At 37.9% G+C, this 21,131-nt stretch overlaps 1 long non-coding RNA gene across 1 annotated transcript in view; it reads left to right on the forward strand.

Moving 5' to 3' along the window:
• Positions 1–2,071: 2,071 nt before the first annotated feature.
• The window catches only part of LOC111818673, a 36,409-nt gene continuing 17,349 nt past the window's right edge, over positions 2,072–21,131 (forward strand). The window contains exons 1-4 of the long non-coding RNA XR_002822599.1: positions 2,072–2,154; positions 4,006–4,069; positions 7,817–7,862; positions 14,398–14,493. This is a non-coding gene — a long non-coding RNA (uncharacterized LOC111818673). The remainder of the gene's footprint in view (positions 2,155–4,005; positions 4,070–7,816; positions 7,863–14,397; positions 14,494–21,131) is intronic.

A 21,131-nucleotide genomic window follows, 5' to 3' on the forward strand; every position in this document is an offset into this window, starting at 1 on the left:
TGGAAGGATTAAGCATCTAGAGCACCAACACAGGCAGCCTGTCAACATACGATGAATTTTTACTGAATTACCCTTTCCAGAATTCTGGTTTGTAGAAATTAGCAGCAGAAATTTTTGTTTGGTCAACAAAGAATTACTGGTTATCTCCCTGCTTCTCTGTATCTAAGGCTATAAAACTGAGCAGCTATCACTTACAGTTTTTTTGGAAATCATCAGTTAGAAAGGAAAGATCAGAAGAACCACCAGGCCAGGGCTGCAATGACGGTGGTGCTGTGAGAGCTCAGAAGCAGCTTGTGTAGCTTACTGCTGAACCCAGTTGTGTCTCACAGACAAGAACTTCCTTTACTCTTATAGAATCTTCTTTTCTTGGATTAATTACGAGTTTGTGAAATGCTTAACATATTCATTGTCATTTAGTGAATTCTCGGGTGCTCTCATGCCTGTTAAATTGTCCAAATTTTTTCTTTAGCAAAATAAAAACTATTAATATGCAATAAGCTACTGGACCTGAATATTTGAGTAAGGCATTTGGCTGGGCCTTCTTGATGTGTCTGTGCTATATGAGGCCTGACAATTTGGAAAGGTAATTGGTAAAATATCCTGAGTACTAAAACAATGCATGACTGTTTTTACTCAATGTCCACTTAAGAGTCACTATTGTTCAGGGCCCCACATTCAGTATTAATATTACTTTTGGCTTAGTAGCTAAAGGTGTAGGTTAAGACCAAATTGACACCCTCAGAAACATTCACAGTTGTTACTTTTTAACAACCACGTAGGCATAAATGTAAGAAAATATTTTTGCAGACATAAATGTATACAAGACATCTCTGCGCTGTCATGGACCCTGTTGTATGCAATGCCGAAGATTATTTACTCTACATCTACAGATAACTACAATGGAAGGAAAGGTGACTATTGTGGACAGAATATAATTGCTTTTCACAAAAAAAAAAAAAAAAAAAAAAAAAAAAAAACCTTTGATTCAATACATGTGGCAGGGTGTTGAGAATTAGTGAGATAAGAATGATAAGCCATACATGCAGAAGTGGTAGTTAAATGAATTAATTATTAAGAGTAACTGATTTAGAAGGAATTGGGAGCAAGAATACAAGCACAGATTCCAGTGATCAAACACAGGTAAGCCTATTTTGGAGCAATTCATAAATTTTTACATTGTGTACAATGTACATCTATATGTTTTATAAATGTTTTTGTGAACATGAGTAGTTAAAACTTAGACATAAATGCAAAGTACATAAGCATGGGAACTTTATCTTATTCTCTTCCCTATTTCTATTCTACAATGAAAATATTTGGCATGATGGTGATAGTATGTGATTTGGGGAGTTGAGCAGAGCTCAGTAACAAGGATGTTGCCTTTTTTTTAAAAAGAGGTGTTTATTTGAAGCATGTTGTATAGTCCGTGCAGAAAGATCAAACAGAACCAAAATCTTCCTGGTAATGCAACGTTGGTCTGATCTATTTCTCCAACTACAGACCAGTGATAGTGAATCTTTTAGAGCTTCTGATGAAATCAAATAGCCTGCTGCAGCACATGTGCCATAGATTCTCCACCACTGCTCTAGACCTTTCATACTCAATGAGCTAAGTTATTGGATCCTTTCTCAGCCCTTCTACTCTCTCCAGTGCCATAATACCTGGCTCATTTTTCTCTTGGGTATCCTGTTTATTTTACATTTTTCTTGCCCATATCTCTCAACCATCCCTTTCATCAAAGTTGAGGGAAAAATCATAAAATCCATTTGTTTCTCAAATACATTTACCTCTAAAATAAGGTTTTGATTAGACAGTTTTTTTTTTCTTTTTTTTTTTAAGATCTTTTTGTAATTTGGAAGTTAGTGTAATAGTCATACTTTCCCTCACATTACCACATAAAATAAAGACCATTTGAATAGCTCTTCAGTGGAAAGAGCTTGCTGGTTTGTGTATTTATTTTGTAGAATCTTTGGACTTTGGTAGCTGCCTGCCGTCTCTAATGCCGATTTGCCTGCTATATCTTCCCCACAGTCCTTTCTGTAGAGCTGCCTATTTGTTTCAGGAGCATCCGGCCCATCTGTCGACTTCTTTGCAGGTGTGATGAGAACAACAGCTACCTTCAAGGTGACTTTGGAGTGAAGCACAGTTGACAAGGTAGCTTCCTTGTCTGGACTGTAGGCTGTTCATTTCCCGGGTGGTAAAGATGAAGCAGCTGGCCATTTGAACGGGAAAGGAAGGTCGTGATGCGTAAATGTAGGTGCTTAGGTGTCTGACAGGTGTACAACTTTTATTTCTTGGATTCTGAAGTAAAATTCTACGGAGGATAGAGTTGGAGGCTAACCCTCACACTTTTTCATGTATATTTTAGATCTTTTCTAGTCTCAAAAATAGGTTTTATATACTTGTAGGTAGTGATAAGAGACAATGCTTTTGTTCATACCAAAAATTCTTTAGTATTAGAAAGGGCTTTTCTTTTTTATTATTTTAAATCTTTGAGACAGAATTTTTTTGTGTAGTTGAGGTTAGCCTTGAACTCACTTTGTATCTGAAGCTGGCCTTAAACTGACATGATTTTCCTGCCTTGGCCTCCTGAGTGCTAGGATCACAGGTGTGTGCTACCATACCTGGCTATAGAAAGGTTAACGTTTTGTACGTCCCAATTTTTCCATATAGTGGTCCTCAGTCTTGACAGAAACTGTACCGTGACACAGCTGTGATCATGCTATGGCTCAGTAGCTGTCTATGGAACACACAGACAAGTTCTGTTTTTAAATGCATTATTGTTTGCTTTATTCTTTTAAGATTTCCGTTTTTTTCATTAAATGTATATCAAGTACCTCCTATCAGTCACTGTGCTGTTTTCTACACTGAAAACTAATTTTTTTTTTTTTTTTTTTTAAATACAAGACACTTCACAGCTCTTGTTCAGCACCTTGTTTTACAGAGGGATGAACCAGGCCCAGAATAGTTCAAATTCTCCCATTCTTTTGCTAATGTGAGACCGGGCACTTGAACCCAACTCTCCTCACTCTTGGAGCTGTGCCCTTTGTTATTACTACAGTACTACCACCTAAACTAACATTCATAAACTGTGTCCTCATGGAGTCAAACTCTAAAATCCTGGAGGAGCTATATATATGGCAGTTGAACTTAGGTAAATGCACATAGTTATTTTACTGTGGTGCACTTAATACTATAAATATTTCTGTGTTCAGCCAATAACACAGTCACTAGAAAATTTAAAAATTACAAAAAATAATAGCCAATCTTCTGAAGAGATTTTTAAATATATTTTGACTTTGTTACTTTTTAAGGTTGTGATTGTATGTCTAGTCTCCTCTATATACTATCTCTTTTGAGAATGCTGGGGACTGAAATGAGGGCCTTGTGCAATCTAGGCAAGCACTGTACTTAGCTATATCCATACCCTTTGTATAAACATTCAGATTCACTTTTTTTAGTCTTTTTTTTTTTTTCCTTGAAAGGAATATTCTCCCCATTTTTTATTTTGTTCTTTAGCATATGGAAATTTTTATTTATATTTATTTGTTTATTTTTTGCAGAACTGGGGATTGAATTCAGGCCAGTCAAACGCTTATTCTACTGAGCCATCTTGCTGGCCCCTGGAAAAAAAGTCATAAAATAATAGATTCTGAATTTTAGCTTAAGGAATATGAAATAAAACTAGTTTAGTTTCTGTTATATTGATTATTGCTCAGATTACATCAGGAAGTAATAAAAAAGGGGCATTCTATATCTTTTCTTAATACAGCTCCCTTTCTCTCAGGAAAAGACCCTGGGTGACCTCTCTAGGCCTCATGGGCTGGTGGTGCCTAAGTGACTGTGACACTTTAAGTAGGCAGTCGGATTGTAAGCTTCATTAGTGCAGCAGAATCTGGATGGGGCAGAAGTCTGTACCAAGCGACTTTTTCTTTTTCTTTTTTGGACAGAGGACAAGCAGATGTCATAGAGCACCAGTAAGTTAACTCCTCTTTCTTTTCTTAGCAAAGAAAATACTTCCCTAGTGAGGATGATGAGAACTAAAGAACAATGCTGAATTCAACTGTGGGTGAGTGATTTTTCCCTCTCCCTTGGGTCTCTGATTGCAGTGATCTTCTCTCTCACAAGGCTCTGGGTGAATACTGGTTCCTTAGTGCGTGTGCTCAGAGAAGTAGGCAGAAGAGCACTTTTAAAAGGACTGACGAGAATGAAAGAAGCTTGTTAGAGTGCACCTGGGCCCGGCCATGACATCACAAGCAGACCCTCAATGACTCTCCAGAAAGCACGGCAGCCTTTTTTTACCCCTTTCTTAACAATGAGACGTAGATTGGGCTTATTCTCTATTCAAGCACCCTTATGAGTAAATGTCTATTTTTATGATAGAGCTGCACTTTAAAAATAGCTCCAATCAGTGCAACTCTTTTCCCCCATATGTTAAAAAGTTATACACGAGTTAAAATATCTCAGATTGCTTAAATTCTTCTAGACACAAGGCACACATTCCTTTTTCCTTTTGTGGGGAAGGTGAGGTGGGTGCAGATTAAATAATAAAGGCTTACTTTTGAGCCTCCTGAACATTGTTCTTACTCTTTGAAACTTTCACCAGTTGTAAGCCTTTTAAACAAAGATTTGAAATATTTGACTGTTAAAAAAATTCATTAATATTTGCCGGGTATAGTCTCCTTCCTGGAGTGATTGTTTATTTTTGTTGCTGAGAGCAATTAGCTAGAACAGTCACAGTTGCAGCTGTTAGATACTATAAGCTCCGATGGAGATCACAAAAGGCCTTATGCACATTTAGAGTCTGTATTTGGATTGTTTTTAATGGGTGATTCTTCTGGAGTCTACTGTGTTAGCAAATTGGATTGGACAATCCCAAGCCAAATCAAGTGTACAATGGGATCATCAGCCTGCTGTGTTGATCAGTCACTTAAACACCTTGCTGCTTTGTGGAAGCCATGATGACTGCGGCTGCTGTGTGCAGAAAGAGTATGCACCACTCCTTTCTGTCTGAATCCTCCCTATTCAGACCTGAATGTGATTCATTCTAAAACATTATGCTGTTTTCTCAGAAATTTTTCCTTTTGTGTTTACTCCTTGTTTGCTGCTCTTGGGGTTTTTGTAAGAAAATCTGCATGTACAGGTATGAGAAGGAATCACAGATGTACCTGGTGCCTGTTGATTTATGTCTTTTCCTAGGGTGGCTTCTTGGAGAAACTTGGCTCTGGTTTGAAGCCCGACACATACGAAACAGCAGCTCAAATGAAAGGATTGTTCTACTATTTTATAAAGTCTATACTTTTGTATTAGAACATCATTTTGAGGAGTATGTATCTCTGTACCCAGGTAATAATCATTTTGCCTTAGGATGAACATTATGCTTTCCATAGGTTTTCTCATTTAACACCGATGGCAAAACGTGAGGTAGGAAATTGAGTGTATAGTCTCCATTTCCTGGAAGAGTGGGCAGGCTCAGGGTTGGTGACTAACCAACAACCTGCTTACTCCTATGCACTGCAGTCATTTATTTTGTGCAAGTGAGAAAATGCACATTTTATGTATTTCATTGCAAGCTGACGTACATGGGTAAGCTTTATTTTAAAGGTTGGTAGAGATTGTTCTCAGGTATAAGACAAGCTTATAGGAGCTTATTGCTAGAGTAGAATTAGCATGTTACCTCTTTTGGCAAGGGAATAATTTAGAAATCTTGGAGGATTTTGGTAGTTGTATTAAAGGTAGTGATCTAAGGTTTACCTTGAAAGTTTGTTTTCTGATGGCTAGCAGAAATTAGTGAGAAGTCGTTACATTTTGATGAGATTTTATTTTATTTTATTTATTTATTTATTTTTTTGTTGTTGTTGCTGGAATACCTTCAGGGCACTTTTGGCCAGCGGGAGAGGTGTGAGGTTCGAACTCCAGCAACCTGAGGCTGACAGCTTTGTGGAAGCAGCCACTTAAAGGCCTGAGCTAGGGCCAGGCCCCCTTGATGAGATTTTAGACACTTACATAAAGATATTTTTAGAATAGCCTTTCAAATTGCAATTGATTGGCCAGCTGGCAATATTTGATTAGCCAGCTTGGATCTACTAGTGAGTGGAGTAGTTCTTCTTAATCACACTACTAATACAATCTGGGAGGTATGAACACTAGCAAGTGAAAAACTTACCTAGTGATTTTACTGAACTTTTTCAGTAAGTAGTTTCTCTCTCTTGGGATGAATGCATTTTAAAATGATACTGTAGCATCCTGCTGGATTCATGTTTTGAATTGATCTCATAAAAGTTTCATCAAGCCTGGGATGTAGCTTAGTAGAATGCATACCTTGCATGCCTAAGGCTGTGGGTTTAGTTGGTACCACTCTCTGTACCCCAAAGTTTAAAAAATTGCAATATTGTGTTCCTTTTTCCATTCTGAAGAGGATTAAGTGATTGTTATAGAAACTGTTAGTGGATTTATTTCTTCAAACTCTTGGAGACAAGTTCTTACGTTTTAATTGCTTTAAAAGCAACATATACTAGGCCACTAAAACATTAGCTCTCATGTATGTTGCCGTCAGACAAAGTTACTTTAATGCTCAGAGTAGATTATACATACATTTGAAATTGATGAAAATACCAGTTTGGGTAAATTAGTTAAGGGCTGACCAGCGATGTGACTGAGTCGGAGGAGAAGGATGAGGAACTATGAGCAAGGATGGACTGGTAGTTCAGACATCTGAGTGAGAGCTGGGGGGGACTTCAGTCGTGCTCTGCCTCATGTGAAAATACAGGAGCCCCGGGGCCAGGAGTTTTGCTGCATCTAAAGGAACTCCAGGAGAAAGACTTCAGAATGAAATTTTAGGCAGTGGTCCTCCGGTTTTAAAGATCAGGTAGCTATATAACGGATCCTCCTTCTCTATGGATACTTTCCAAGACCCTTATTGGGTGCTAGAAACCACAGGTAACGCTAAACTTCTGATAGAAAAATGTTTCTCAGCTTGTAATGGGGTTATATCCTGGCAGAGCCATTGTGACTTGAAAATATTAAGTTGAAAGTATATTGTACATCTAATTTATGGAGCATCATAGCTTTAAAACACATTGTACTGGATGACTGAGTGCTAGCATTTGTCCTCGTGAAGTTGTCCTTATGTGCTCGGGAGCTTCCCACTGCTGCTGCCCAGCATTGTTGGAGAGTAGCATATTGCATATTGCTCGTCCAGGGAAAAGATCAAATTTTGAAATTCTGTTTCTATTGCATGTTTCTTGTCTTTACACTATTATAAAATCCTATAATGAAATCTTTAAGTCAGAGGTCATATTCTGTTTTTTCTGTACATAGGCATAGTTTAAAGACTAACAGTAACTAATAATGAAGTAGAACAATTAAAATAACATACTGAATAAATACTTATAGGAACGTAATCTCTTTCCTAGAAATCTTGTTCTCATCCTTGTTGATTGCAGGTGACACAAACCACGTGAAGTAAAACCATGAACAAGTGGGCAACACCGTATTAACTTCAAAGTAAAGCATAAGGCCTCAGCTGAACCATATCTAAAACAAATACTGAAGTACTTATAAAACATTCTGTCTCTCACATTGTTTTTCAAACTTAAGTATGATGGTTCTTGCATTGACACTTATTAATGAGGTGCTTCAAACTCACCTGTGGGTTCTGATTTGTGGCTCTACAGAGAGACCAGGCTTTATTATAGAGTCAGCTTTTTATCAGCTACTTTGATTTAGTAGCTAGACTTAGCTGAAGAGAGTAAAGGAACACTGAGGTATTTTTACCCCACTGGTTTCTTCTTATCTTTCTTGGTTATCTTCTCAGGTTTTAAGAAGCTGATGATTGCTTGCTCCTACCCCAGTCTTCCCAGGTGAGTCACATTGCTTAGGATGTTTTGGGTCAGGCACAGTGCTAAATGTTTTGTATGCAGTGTGTCATTTAATATCATGGGACTGGTACTCTCTAAAAACATGTTTCAGAGGGGAAAGAAAGAGACTGTAAGAGATTAAAAAACTTCTCTTAAGACTGTATATGATTTCTAAAGTGACTCGGCTACAACCCATTGTCTGACTTCAGAGCCTACAGTCTAGCCAACACAGTATATGGTTGTCTCAGTTACTCTTGTCTCATTTCTGAGACAAAATACCCAACACCCAAAATGAAGGAAGGAAAGGCGTATTTAGTTCACAGTTAGTGAAAGTGTCAGTCCATACTCAGCTGGCTCCAAGGCAGAGTGGCGCATGGCAGAGAGCAGCCACTCATGGAAGTGGCAGTGAGCAGAGGGAAGAGCAGCAAGCAGCTTAGGCAGCTAGCTAGCCTCTCTCTGTCCTACATTGTAATGCAGATTAGCTGCCTCAGGGTGGGTGCAGTACCCACACCCACAATTCCAGCATTGGATCAAAAATCAGTCACAAACTCCAGAAAGCTGCCCCATGACTACTTGAGGCTTTGTGGGGACAACTAGACACAAGACATAATAATGTTGATGGTTACTAGTGGACAGCCATGATGGAAATCTTAGACCTTTACCTTTAAATGAAGTTATTCGGTTTTACTGCTAAAAATGCATCTTTTGGAAGAGTCGGAGATTTCTTTTTTTCTTGTTTGGTGAGAAGACATAGGTAAATGTTTTAGCTTTTTTGACTGGGAAATTCTTTCTAGTAGGCTTTTTGTGCTTCAGCTTGATGTTTCTTCTGTACCTCCAACAGCAACTTTGTGTTGTGAGTGCTCAGAATGGTTGGGTGTTTTTACAAAGGGGTTTCCAGAAAGGAACGTCTGTGTTCTAGGAGGAAGTGTAAGTCTTCTTAACTGTTGAATTTCATTACATTTTCTGCTTTTGTGCCTAGGTCTTAGCATGAAAATTTTTAACTTAATTTCAGGGAAATTGAGTTATTATTATTTCTTTCCTGTTGGATAGTGTATAAGCTGATCCTATGTCTGAATTTGTGTGTGTCTGTGTGTGTGTCTGTATGCATGCACACACATATGTGGTGTATGTGTATTAGTAAGAATGAGACAGCTAAATAGAAATGTCTTTGGTTCTATATCTCAAGGGTCCCAAGTAAATGGTATTTGGTTTAAATTTTAAGTGTAAGATTATAGCTTTTCATTTTTTGATGCAAGTATTATGGTGACAGGTACAAAGTAATTCTGCCTGAGTTTACTACTTATGGTAGAAAAATCCCTCAGAATTTATACCTTGGTTTGGGCTATTTCTTGAATAAATCTATCCTAAAAAAAAATCATATAAAATATTGGGATGTTAATTATACTGTGGCGTTCTAGGATGTATTTGGGCAGATGGTGATTCGTATTATATTTTCATCATTTAAAGCTGTCTTGTCATTTGGTGTTCTTTTGTTGAATTTCAACCATGATAGGATCAGTAGGCTGGGAATTGTGTCTCTGTTCTGTTAGTTTTCATGGTTATTTCGAAAGCTACTCACTATGCCCATTTTATAGCTAGGAAAACCTCAGGCTTGGGAAACAAAACATTGCTGCTGATTAAGATGAAGAGTTCTTTGTTTCCAGGAAGATGAATAATAAACGAATGTATTTGGTAACTGAAATATCAGGGGACCAAATCCTAGTAATTCCTTGTGTTTTGTGTTCATACCTCCAAGAGATCAGAGAACATGTAGGCTTCAGTGGAATAGAATTTTAATGAAAAACTTTATTTATGGCCTTTAGAAACAAGAAAGTATTTGTTCTTTTGGTGGCCAGATAATTGTTTATCTTAACTGCTTTCTATATGTAGAAAGTTTTTATCTCAATAACACTATTTTTTTTTTTTTTTTTTTTTTTTTGTGGTACCAGGAATGGAACTCAGGCAAGCACTTATTCTACTGAGCTATCTCCTGGACCCCATAAAGTTTATTTTTGGTTAGTTATTTTTGTTTTCTGTTGATTATCCATATTATTGCAGCTATAGAAATATGTTAAGACTGTGGGTCCTTGGTACAAATGCCTTCCTTTGACCAGTGAAGAATGTAGGTAAAGGAGAAGCAGTTGACTTGTGTGATTAGATCTATAGGTACCAGGCTGATTTTAGAAACTGTGAAGTGCCATATGGAATAACATCTAGAAATATTCAAATGTACTTTCTAATAGTACTCACTTTCTAAATTGAGTGTATAAACATGAAATGTATAGGTTTTTCTAAAAGAAAATGCACAATATTTCAGGTAGTGGGCTGCTTATTTATACTTATTGCCAAGGGGCTTCAATATCACATAATGTTGGCTCTCAAATCAGATTACTGATGCACAGTGGGAGAAGATTGGCTACCGTGTGCTAATATCCTGCTAAATATGGTACGTGGGACTGGCTGTCTTGGATTCACCTAGGGATTTGTTAGAAATGCACATTGATTTTTATCTGTATCCTCAACCTGCTGAACTATAATACACATTTTAGCAGAATCCCCGCTTGACCCATATGCACATTAAAGTTTGAGGATAAGTGGTAAGGCAGTGTTTTGCAAAGTTTAGTGTACTTAAAACTGACCCCAGGTCTTGCTAAAATGAAGACTCCAGTGCTGGAGATTGAGTTAGTAAGCCTGGAATGCATGCAGAGCTATGCTTTCCCTGGACATCTTGCAGCATTGGTTGGATGGTCCCTGGGACCATGATATCCCAGATATTATTTGGATGGTTGCCTATGGGAGGTTAATTTTCTTTGCACCCAATTCTGGATATTATTATTCTATAATTATAAAATCAAATTCTACATTAGTTATTGAAAAACCCCACAGAGTACTAAGGTTGATGGAAAACTGTTTTGTAATCAGTAGGAAAAGTGAGGATATTTATTAAGATAAATAAAACAGAATGATGTTCAATTTTTAGTAAACTGCTTAATGGGTTGGCCAGATACTTGGCTCTCTTAATCCATCAAAAAAGAAAGAAAATTGCATATCTCAGCTTTTCTGAGACTCCACTTCCTTCAAAGAACTATGATTAAGTTTTTATTTCTTCTCTTGCTATGTAGTATACAGCAAACCATTCCAGAAACCAGCATCTGACACAGCCATCCAGATTTTTTTTTTTCCTTTTTTTCCCTTTTTTAAGTGAATTTAGAACAGTTCTTAGGCAAACCAAGGTTGGCTGCCTACTACCTTGATTTCAGGCACTTTTTACCTGTTTACCTGTAGCAGAGTAGGTACTTTCAAGGTTGGTAAACAGTTTGTTGGTTAGTATGGTCAGGAAACAGTATTACTCTTGTAAGACTGCTAAATCTGTGAGGATGTATTAGATGGGTTTTAGTAAGTGTATTTGTCAAAATGAAAATTCTTGGATTGAAGTGTATTCATATACTGTGTTAGGAAAGTTTTAAACAGCAGTGGTACTGGAAAATTGACACATACTGCAAAGATAAGTTTCTGCTGGTGGATTTCCCACCCCCCATAACATTTAGATCATTATTTATCTTCTGTGTTGGAATTAAGTATTTAATGTCTTATCCATCAAGAAAGAAGGAAAGATTCTAACCTTTTGTGTGTGATCCTTAGCAAACTATTGTTTTCAGGTGAAGTTAGGACACGTGAGATTTTGCTCATTTGCCCTAAGTTTTCAGCTCTTTTAGTCATAAACAGTAACTGATAAAGTTTATACAGCTTGCCTTTAGAACAAGGATGGAAAAAGTTGTAAGAGTATATTCTTAAAAATGTGTTCCAGGAAAATCTGGGTTTTATATTCCTTTTAGGGGTGGCATGTGTATGTGTGTACTATGTGACAATACTATTTCAAAAAGCTGGCGCACACTTCTGGAGGTTTTATCTGAGAACCATGTAATTCAAAGAAAACCCATGTTTCACTGAATATCCACTGCTAACCTAACCATGAATATGGTACTTTGCAATTCTAGAAGATGAGATGTATTCTGTTATAGATGAAGAATTGGGATACTGGTCCCAATATTTATTTGCACAACTGAAATTTAAATTTGTGATTTGAACATAGGTTTTGGAACCCCCTTGTCAACATGCAACTTTTTTGTTGAAAGCTGGATAAAATAGGTTTGAGTTTCTGTGGCTACTAAAGATGGAAGTACCAGTTGTCTGCCTTAGAGTTTTCAAGTTTGGAATATATATTTTAATTTTATGTTTATTATAGTGTAGAATAGGCAGCATAGGTGCTAATATACTCATCTGCAGGTTGAATAAGTAAGAATCTGAAATTCCGAGTTTGAAGGACTTGCAGGATATAACCAGGCAAATAAATGTTAAGAGTCTGGGGTCATCCTGTCTCCCCTTGGTTGTGTTTACTGCAGGCCTGACTGCTACACTTTCTTATGACTAAGTTCATTTAAAAGAGGCTGGAGAAATGTAAGTTTCTTAGGGTTGTAACATCAAAAACACCTTTATTTCCATACCTCCCTGATCTGCACCCTCCTGTCCTTTTTTCTAAACTGACTAGCAGGAAGCTGGATGGTTCTGAGAATTGGCATGGAGGAAATGTATTAATGTCAAATTCTAATCCACAGATATTCAATATTTATGACTTAGATTAATTTTCCTACAAAACAAATTTTTCAATGTCTTGCCCTTTAAAAAATTAAGTATAGTATTTGTTCCAGTGAGTGGATCAGGCTCATTAAAGGTTTGTTGATTTTTTGGCTTATGTTTTAGCTTACTGTTTACATCATTAATTTTTGTCTGCATTCACAGGCTTTGCCTAACCCAAGAATGTTTCTAACCTATATGCCCTAAAGACCTTTGGGGTTGAAAGGTAGTATCACTGTGAACATGTGTAGCTCTGATTGTGATTGTTGCAGTGTGAGTTCTTTCTGGAGGGACACTTTGCTTCTGTTGTGACCTGTCATACCCTCAGGTCTGGCTTTGTTTAGTCTTGTGTGGGGTCCGTTTTTCCTGTCTGTTCCATCCAGGCCTGGGAAGTGACTTGTCAACCCTGCCCTGAGAGGCTGCTTGAGAGGGTTGGCAGTGTGACTTGGTCCTGCTGTGAACCCCTCAGGCTAGTGAGGGGCAACAGATGGTCAGGGTAAACTCAGAGCTACCCCTTTGTGCAGTGATGAAAAATTACCCTGGCTCCTCCTGGTAAATGGAAATAAGGAACCATGCAACTTTTAATTCGGGTAAACAAGACTTTGAAACAAACACAGAATGGAAGAGGTCAAGGAAAACGTGCTCTAAGGTAGCAGTCTGTTATTGTTAGTGTGGTTTTCAGTTGTTAATAGGAAAGGTTTTCATCTTTGTTCATGTGTGTAGTCACGACACAGAGACTGCTGAGACCTGAGAAATAATGCTGCGTGCCCTTTGGGATGAAAGCAGTCTTGGTAAATGCCAGCAGTGGAAGGCAGGACACCATTAGGATGTGGAATTTCCCTCCACAGTGCACAAGCAGCATGGAGCCCCTTGACTGAAAGCCACTTTCACTTTGCCTGCCTGTAAATCCTGCTGCAGTCCGGGCTCTCAGCACTCTTTGCTACCAGGCTCTTGTATCTGGCCTGTGCTAATTGAAGCATTGGTATTGATTAACTCAAGGATCACCAGTCTGTAGGCTAGCCAGTGGGTGACGTGGCCAGTTACAGAGAAGGGGAGCAAGTTAATGGAAGGCAAGGCATATAGGCAGAGTAGTTGTGTCTCAGCAGTTGTGTACAGCAGTGAAGATCCGTGAGTTTGTGCCTCCTGCAACCTTGTTGCTTTGACTTGACCTGTGTGGTGCTGTCTCCTGAAGCATATTTTTGAGTTCTCATAAAGTCCTTGTTTTTTCTAGCATCACTCATTACAAGGGGTGTTAAGTTTCCACAGTAACTAGCTTGGTTTTATTACCAGCTCTACCTATTCCTTGCTGAATTGTTTCGTAAGGCCCTAAATCTCTACATTTATTTTATTACTTTAGGAAACTAGAAAGTTACTTTTATTTATTGAGAGGACATGAAATCCAATGGCCATCATTGTCCAACTGGCATGATTGAGGGCACCTTTTCATGGAAATAATAAAATGATACAAGGTTTTCCTTTACTTTTCCTACCCTTGGAACTCTGGCTGTTGACCTAATTAATCATTATCTACAAGCCTGAGGATGATTTTACGTTCTCTTTGAAACATCTAACCCTCAAAAGGAACCCTAAAATCCCCAAATCCCATAGTTTCAAAATACTGATGTTTGCCTTACCAAGGTAAAACCATATAGTATCTTCCTTAAGCACAGGAGTATCCCCGGTTTCGCAAAAAAAAAAAAAAAAAAAAAAAAAAAAAAAAAAAAAAAAAAAAAAAAACAGGAGTAATTTTTTTTTTTTTTTTGCCAACTAATTATAAATAGGAGTTTAATGACATCCCTATGAAGTTTCCCAAATATCTGTTGTTGCTTGGTGAAATACACAGATCTCTTCAGTGTATCTTTTCTGCTTTGATGACCAAGGTGGTCGGGGTTCTCTCTTGCAGACCACAGGACCAGGAGAAGGTAAACAGCGATGGTCTTTCATCTTTGGACTGCTCACCTAGGCTCAGTGCCCTGCTGCTTGTGTCCAGGAAAGAGAGGTAAGAAGGAATTATTAAAGAGAACTTCCCCACTGTCTGTGCTGTGGGCTTTTCTTTGACAGCCAGCTTTTAAAACAAGCATCTTAGCTTTTCAGCAGATGGTGCTAAGATTTGATAAAGCAGCCTACAATATTCCCAGTTCATTCCCACATTTCTGGGTTCCTTGTAATTAGCTTGCAACATGGGTAAAAGTAAGCTTGATGTAGCCTAAACCCACAGAGTCTGGAAAAAGAGAAGCATCTGGTGAGAGGAAAGTGAGTAGTCTAGTGTTGCTTTCAGAGAGTTGCCCCAGAGGTGAGTTTTATGGGGTAAGAGCAGCTAGAAGTCATGGCAGCTGTCTTGTGTCATCTTCCTGGCTGCCTAGTTGCTTCCAGATGCAATTCAAACATTAGTTTTCATTTATAAAGCCTTTTGTCATTTTGGTTTGTCATGAAAATCAACTGTAGGTGCTTGATTTATGATTTTTCATTATCACTTTTCCTACATTTTGTACTTGTGTCTAGGAATCTCGAATCAAAGATGTTATACTTTTAATTAGACGTTGTAAGCAAATATATAGTCTTAAAGTTATAAAGTAAAATTTCAGCTGAGTGCTTTCGCATATTACGGTCAGTGATATTATGTTCCTAATATTACAGCATCTTACGCTTTCTTTGTACAAGGAGTTCTTTCTTCCACAGCTCCCTGAAGAATGCTGGGTGTTTAACTCTCCTGGTTGATCTGTGAGGCATAGCATCATTTACAGAGTTCTTTAGTTATTTAAGGTGATGTCTTTCTTCCTTTTAATGTGAAAGTGGAAGAGGCATTATTAAGACAGCCCATACAAGGTTTTGGAAATAAAAACATTTATACAGTAAGAATTGTATTTTTAATAATGGGATGAGTGTCTGTAAACTGTAAACCATCTTTTCTGATGAGAATTTTGCTTTGGTTCGAAGCACATGACTCAGAGAAAGTCAGGAAAGATTTTTCCCTAATGTTTTTTCCCCCAGTTCACTTTTTTTTTTTTTTTTTTTTTTTTTAAAGAGAATAAAATCATCTGGAAGTACACTCCAGTTTCAGTTGTTTTCCAGTCTGCTTTTGTATCTGCTTCTAAGAACAAATACTCTCTTAGTAGAACTTTGCTCAGTTATGATTTTAAGTGTATATTAAGGACTTAGTATAAATCAGGAGACTGTTATGTGACTTGTACATAGTTCCAGTCATCCCCACAACAATGCCACAAATAGCTAAGTTACTATTTTGTTTCATAGATAAGAGCCCTAAGATTAACTAGGGAGCAAATGGCAGCACTGGGATTTAATCCCCAATTTCTCAGATTTCAAAATCCTGTTGGCTGGAATTAAATGAAGACAGTCTGTCAGCAGTTGCTTTCCTTAACGTCTCTGCTTCTAGTTACTTAACTTTCCCTCTCATCTAATCTTAATTTTATCTCTTTGCTATTTATGGACTAGCATTCTCTACAGTGGAATATTAGGAATAGAATTGGGAAAAACATCAGATCTGAGTTTAATTAAATTTGCTAATTTATGATTGATTTCTAAAAGGAAGTATCTTTCAGAATTCACAAGTTCGTGTGATTAAAAAATGAGCCATCATGGTTAATGAGAAGAGTGGCTATACCTAGTGAAGAGTTGTTCACAGGTCAGGAAGTAAATGCTACACCTCCTACTTTCTATATATTAAAGACTATCAGAGTTTTACCTCCTTAATCTCAGGGAATATATACTGCCAAGAGAGTTAACATATTTTCTGAAATCAGGTCTCTAGATGAGCTCTCCTTGTCTTCATCTTCATAATCATATTTTGCCCTTAAAATCATTTGAGATTTCCTTTCTCATAGGCAGTGTTGGAATGCCTTTTGATATTTTGACAGAGAGTAGAGACCTGATATTTGGAACCTAGGATTCCCTTCATGAATGTTAAGGGAACTCAAATAGTGAAGGTATTCCTAAGGAATCCTCCTTGGCCAGATGGATCAGGGATATAGTTCCAAAATTAGTGCTGCACAGAGAATTCTCTCTGATGGACTAATTCTTCTCCCCCTCTCTGAGAACCATCTGTCTCATGGGCAGAAGAAAAGTAGGCATCTGTTCAGAGTTGCAGGGTTGCCACCTGGACCTGTTCCTATAGTGTTTCCAAGCAGAGTATTGGGATGTCTGTTGGCCAACCCAAAGCTGCATAAGTGTTGGGGTCTTCAACAAGGAAGTATGGAATTGAGACAGTAATTTTTACCTAGATTCTAACTGTTGTATAGCAATGCAAATTCACCATTCCAGTTGAGGGACCAATAAATTATTTCTGTATGAGGTAATTCTTAGGCTTTGTAGCTGTATAATTACTTATGCAACTATTGGTTTCTTTCACCTTAGTGCAAAATCAGCCACAGATAATGTGTAATCTAGTGAATGTGACTATTTTATATTCAGACTTCACAAAATGGTGACCAGGAGGATTTGGCCTTTAGTTATAATTTGTTGAACCTTTCCTCTTAAAATTTTAGTATATGTAGGAGATTTCCCCATGCAAGGCTTTGTTTTGTGCAGTATAATTGGCAATAGTGATGTATGAAATCTGTATCTTTTGGTTTTATGAATTTGGTTTGAGATGGTCTTATCCCCTTCTTCCATGGGATTCTCTGTTTCTCACTGACCTGGCTCTCTGGAAGTAATCTCTTCATCAGCTCAAGAGGACATGGAAAAGCTGTAACACTGGAATTGGGCTCCTAGTGGCACACCAAGTTCCTCTGAGAGTCAGAATATGGCCATGTAGTTGAACTTCTTTTAAACTACACATGCCTAGCTTGATGCTGGGACTTTGTTGGTATACTGAATAAAGTTAATCATGTTGAATAGACCATTCTTTTACTTCCAGGCTTTGCCTCTGTGGGTTGGAGTTCTTCCTCAAGAAACTAACAATTTTCTTGTGATGCTGTGGGTGGCTCAGCACATCACAATCACAGTGATGGATTCAGGCCCAGTACCTTTGTTCCCTTCTCTATTCTGGCTCTGAAAGGATATATTGAGGGGACAAAGCTGCAGATGTGAGCCACCAAAATAAAAACACTTATGACGGAACCGGTGCTTCCTGTTTCTTGGTTGGGCTTAAATTCTTTACATCCAGACTAATGGTTAACTCTTTAGATACGTGAATTAGAAATTGTATTACAAGCTGGAATGTAAATACCAGTCAGATGGTTCTGTATTTTGCATCATTTCCTGTCTCTTTCTTTTCCATGGGAAGGGTGTGGTAATTATGGCCATGTGAAAATTCTGCATTTACTGTCCAGCTTAAAGTAGCAATGCATTTTTAGACATCCTAATGTTTGCCCTTTTATTTTTAATCCGATATATGCTAAGAAGACATACTAATTCTCCCCTCAAAGCCTCAGTCTTAGGGCTTCTAGAGTTTTTGATTAACTCATGTTAGAGTCCTCAAATTATGGGTGTGAGTGCTGTACCCACTCTGGGGCCAGTAGCCTGCATGCAGTATAAGGTAGAGCAAGGGGCTTGCGCTTGCACCTCCCTTTTTGCTCTAGCTGCTTGTGCTACATTTCATTACCATGAACTGCTGCCCTCTGCCATGTGCTGCTCTGCCCAGGAGCCAGCCTAGTTTGGACTGAAATCTCCACAAACTGAGAGCTAAATAAACCTTCCCTTCCTGAATTCTGAGTGTCAGGTATTTTGTCCCAGCAATGAGAGGAAAGTAACCAAGACACTGACCTTTTAAACTAGGTGATTGAGGAACAATATTGATACTCCAAGATTGGCTTTGAGGTTAAATTTTTTGATTAGTATGTCAAACATTAGGCAACTACTTACGCCTCACTTCAGTAGTTCAGTGTTAGAGGTATGTAGTGATCTCAAATGCCAAAAGTACATTATGCACTTGAGAACTTGTTCAGGGTAGAAATCTCTGTTAGACTACAAAGAAATGAAATGAAAAATAATGAAATGAATGAAAAATAAGAAAGTAAAGAACTACAGTGAGATGAAAGGGTATGAATACTGACTTATTTCCCATTTTATTCCTACTCTAGTGATCTATATGCCTGTAGGTTGATACTGATGGAATTTATGTGGTAACCTCATAAAAAATAGTACGTAGAGGTAATTGTCTATAATCATCTCATTTGTATATTGACTTACTGTCTTTTGATATTGATAGGTATTTGTGAAATCCTTGAAAGGACTATAGCCAAGGTTGCTAAGAGCAGAGGAAATAAGAATGTAGAGATAATTACATGAATATATAGGTTTATTTTAATATTCTTCAAAATTAGAACTTTTCTCTCATTTTCAGGATTACAGGAAGTATAAAAATGAGTGATTACAAATATGAGTAAACACAATAAGATTGGGATGATAAAGAAATTAGTTCTTTTGTCATATGTAGTATTGCAAAAATTTAATGAGATCATCAACTTCTTAAGGGAATGAGAAACATAAGCAGAAAGGAGTTTGTGGTATGGAACGATAGAGCACATGTATGAGGGAACTGTGAAAGAACAGAGGAAGAGCATCTAACTCAGGCCTCAGGAGAGAGACCAGTCTTCTGGCAGAAGTAGCATTGAGGCTAAAACTTAAGAAGAGGCGAGAGATATAGCTGGTTACATCTGAGAAGCGGGAGAGGCATGACCTGTGTGGAGTGGTGATATGCAAAAGTCAGGAAGTATGAAAGGACACGGGAATTTAAGAACTTTCTCAAAGGTCCTTCTAAATAGAATATACAGGTGAGGGAGAGTGAGACAATGGTTTATGTTTATGAACAGAGGCCAGACCTTGATAGGTGCTGTGCACTGTGCTAAAAAGATGAGGTTTTTCTCCTCCGTACTCTACCGCTTTTCCGGGGCAGTGGAAGAGTTTTAAGCAGGCAAGTAATATGATTCAATGAGAATATTTTGGGGGAGAGAAGTGGATGGTAGATTGGAAAAAAAATGTAGAAGATCAGTGAGATGATTGCTGTAAAGCAAATGGGAAATGATGGCATTCCACTCTGAAATTTGTCCAGTTGATAGTGTGTGTCCTGCTTTATTCATACCTGTTTGCATCCACTCTCCCTGGCAGTTTCACATGCTTGTTGGAATCAGGCTTAGGTTAATCAGGTCTGTGCCTTATTAGCAGTTTTGTTAGTAGAACAAATTAGTTCACTTCTTTGAGCTTCAACTTCCTTGTTTGTAAAATGAGAATAAAACCGGCTGTGTAATGCTTTGTTGTGAGGGCCAAGAGAGACTGTGCAGCTGACATTATGGAGAGCTAGATCAGTGCAAATACTTGGTCACGAGAAGCCCTTTGCATGATTTCTTGTAAATTGGAAAGGACTCCTCTCCTAACGAATATCCCACATTGTATGATTGAGAGAATGTTCAAAGGATGGATAATAATGCATTTCCTCTACTACGGCACTAACAGATACCTGAAATTCAACAAGAGCCTTGTGGAAAAGCAAGGTACAACCAGCATAAATCCAGCCATGTTTGACTTGCTATTCATTAAGGCATGTCAAAAATCCTTTTTCTCCCTTCTTCATTTACTAAGTTTTAGAATACATCCTGTCCCCAGATCTCAGAAAACCATCTGGTTCTGTATCACAAAGCACCTCGATTTCACCCACCTCATCTTGAAATGTCAGGATTACTTACTCAGGAAGCATCTTAGAGGTGCCCTAGATAAGTAATATGCAAAAAAAAAAAAAAAAAAAAAAAGCATCAAGTCTGATGATAAAAGAATTTGTCTATATTTGTTTCTTTTAAAAACTGTTTAACATGACTTGTATTTATTCAAAGCGGTGCTGATTCTTATGGTTTCTTAAATTGTTTTGAAATTTTTTTTTAAAGTATAACGTTCAATTTATTATTTCTTTCTCAAGAGAGTTTTCTTTAGTCCATTAAGACCCAGCTCCCCTTACATGGGCTTTGGTGGAGGTCATGGGGCAGCACCGGCAGGTCTAAATCGGGGTGGAGGAGTTCGGTCCTTCCAGGCTTCGTGAAATCGATTTCTGACCTCTTTGCTGTGAATGGCACAACTCATACAGTAGTGCATCTTCACATACAGCTTAGGAAGCACATAACCGTCGAAGACACTCACTTCGGAAATGTCCCTGACAACGTCCACTGTGTTCTGAATGACAAACTTCTTAATGGCTTTTTTTTTTTTATCCTTGGGTACGCACTGGTTACAGTTTGTGCAGCGAATAGGCTGCACATGACTGCGGCCCTTTTTGGCATGACCGTTGTTCCTTCTTTTTTTCATCATCTTGGAAAGTGAAATTTTTCTTTAATAAAGATTAATAGCGTTCTGTAGACTTTCAAGTTTTCTCTATGTATTTCGCTAGAAAAGGTAGATTTTGTCCTACTGGAACAGCCTTAGCCATCTTAGGGGCTATGTTATATAGCTCCTTGTTTTTGCCTACCCATTACATAGGACCATTCCATTGATGGCCTGAATCCATGGTCCTTACTTCCTTTTATATTTGCATCTTCTCTTTTTCCTCCCTCCTGTCAGGAATGAACCCATGGACGCATGCACATTAGGCAAGTGCTGTATCATGGAACCACATCCTCAACATTTTTGTTTTTTGTTTTTTTGTTTTCAAAAGATCTTCCTAAGTTGCCCAGTCTGGCCTTAAACTTGGAATCC

The sequence above is a fragment of the Octodon degus genome, unplaced genomic scaffold (genome assembly GCF_000260255.1).
Source record: "Octodon degus isolate 3935 unplaced genomic scaffold, OctDeg1.0 scaffold00099, whole genome shotgun sequence".
In the NCBI taxonomy this organism is placed as follows: Eukaryota; Metazoa; Chordata; class Mammalia; order Rodentia; family Octodontidae; genus Octodon; species Octodon degus.